The sequence below is a fragment of the Palaemon carinicauda genome, chromosome 13 (assembly GCF_036898095.1).
Source record: "Palaemon carinicauda isolate YSFRI2023 chromosome 13, ASM3689809v2, whole genome shotgun sequence".
In the NCBI taxonomy this organism is placed as follows: domain Eukaryota; kingdom Metazoa; phylum Arthropoda; class Malacostraca; order Decapoda; family Palaemonidae; genus Palaemon; species Palaemon carinicauda.
This window is the reverse complement of record NC_090737.1, coordinates 2,067,185-2,069,684: the sequence shown is the minus strand read 5'-3', so window position 1 is coordinate 2,069,684 and position 2,500 is coordinate 2,067,185.

Genomic DNA, 2,500 nt, shown 5'->3' with positions numbered 1-2,500 from the left:
GGAGAAAGAGTGTGGCCAACCTCCCTGCTAAAAGGTAAACAATGACATATGAAACGAAGAAAAAGCACTGGGTCATCTGGATAGGTTTCACCAAACGAACAAATATAATAGAAAACCACAGAATAATGGATAAGCGACGCAGTGACACGGTAAGGTGAGCAAAGTCTTTTAGAATAACTCTTGCAAAAGAAATGTCAAATTGAAAGAGGAGAGAGAGAAATAAAAAACTTCAAAGAATACGAGGAGGCAAAGAAAAGCGTATGAAATATAACAAGTATAGAACTGAGTCAGAAAAAAATATATCTATTGGTTGCAATTCTTCAAATTTTTCATAGAGTAGATTACTTGAGGGCCATATGTGTATGAAAATCCACGCCTATTAATACATGTCGAGGTCAAAGATCAAGGTCAAAGTCGAGCCCCTCTACTTCAAAATTTTTCTAAATTATAATACTTTTTCAAGGTTCGTGTTTCATTCAAATCTTCTTATTAAATTTTCTGATTCCACTTCTCCTCTGGACCTCCGGTTTCTTTAACCTTTTCTGACTGTATATGTACCATAAAATTCTATTCACCAGCTTTCATCTCATTCATCCAATCGTACCAGAATATATATGAATTTACATCATAAATAAAAGGAATAAGTTTTGTGTCAATAATTGTCAATAAAACACTTAGAACAAGGTAAGGTTTTAATATCATGAAAACAGTATTTCACTTCTAACTCGTAATATTCAAATTAAGATAACCAAGTATTTTGTGTATGAAAAGCATTCAAGAAGAGGGTACGATAATAACATCAAATTTCTCTCATCTCTATTGACAAACTTCAGAGAGAAACTTAACGAAAAGCTTCTAGTTTACAGCTCAAATCACTTCGTCTCTTGATTACACTGCAATTTTCTTTTCTCTTTCTCCCCCTTTTCACTTTGTCATAATTAATGATGTGCTGGTTTGGTCACAACAAACATGTTGATCTATTGTACTTTGTTGCAGTCTTCATTCTTTTACGTTTTGGTCCTAAGAAATCATGTTCCCCCAAATCATGTTCCCCCTTCCTTTGAACTGGTGTAAATTTGCCATGGAGTTTATAAGAGAGAGAGAGAGAGAGAGAGAGAGAGAGAGAGAGAGAGAGAGAGAGAGTTACAATGATTTTGAATGTCTCGTAGACGTTTTGGTCCATCCGCTAGGACTCCATTCATTTATATTACTACTTGCTCAGCTACAACCCTAGTTGGAAAAGCAGGATGCATTAAGCCCATTTGCTCTAACAGGGTAAATAGCCCAGTGAGGAAAGGAAATAAAGAAAAACTACAAGAGAAATTTAACAATAATAATAACATTAAAACAAATCTTTCACTTATTCTTGGGTAAAGCGAATTAGTTTTTTTAGTGAGTTTGGTCTTGTCTAGCTTATTCTTGAATTGGTTTACCATGTTACTGTTCACTACACATCTACTGGCAGAGAGAGAGAGAGAGAGAGAGAGAGAGAGAGAGAGAGAGAGAGAGAGAGAGAGAGAGAGAGAGAGAGTGTGTTAAATAATCGTCTACCTTGATAACAATAATGAAGGAAAAAAGGTACAAAACAAATTTAAGTACCTTAAGGGCCTATGAATGTTATTATTATTATTATTATTATTATTATTAAAAGTAGTAGTAGTAGTAGTAGTAGTAGTAGTAGTAGTAGTAGTAGTAGTAGTAGTAGTAGTAGCTTTAGCTCCTAAAATTTAAAGGATATAATAAAAAACGTCGGAAGACATAATTCTCGAATACAGACGAAAATAGAAATCTTCCACACTCAAATTTAATGCTTTACGACACTAATCAAACTGCGAGACAAAGGTTATCACAGCATCTATGTCTGGTCCTCCTTGGGTTTAGCTTACGAAGAGAGAAGTGTTAGGCGCTGATCTTATGTATGTATAGTCAGTCTATAGGACATTGTCCTGCTAGGACATTGTCACTGTCTATTCTCTCTGCCATTCATGAGTAACCTTTAAACCTACTACCAGCTACCTCGAACGAGATTTGAGCAAGCCATTAAAATGTTTCAATCAAGATAAGCTATAGTTTACCTGTAAGACTAAGGACATACTGGTAAAGTGAAACCGATTATAGACCATATATTTATAAAAACAATAAAACTGAGCTAAGTTTTGGAACGTACAATTACGTACAGTAAATGTACAATATGAGGGTAGGCGTGAAAAAGCTCCATGAATATTTGAAAATCTTAGTATATTATCTGAGTATGTCAGGGGTCAAATCAGAGATTTTCAATTTGGATAATTTCTGAATATGTCAAGGGTCAAATGAGAGCTTTTAAATTTGGATTTGTAGATATATCAGTGGTAGCTTAGGACTCTCTAGGGCAGAATGTTGCTTTTTTATTTTATAAGAAACAATAAAAAGTTCTGTGAAAATACCACAATGAATGATAATTCCAGGTAATTATATATTTTCATTCATCTTTACAATGAGAAAGACAAACTGATGTAAT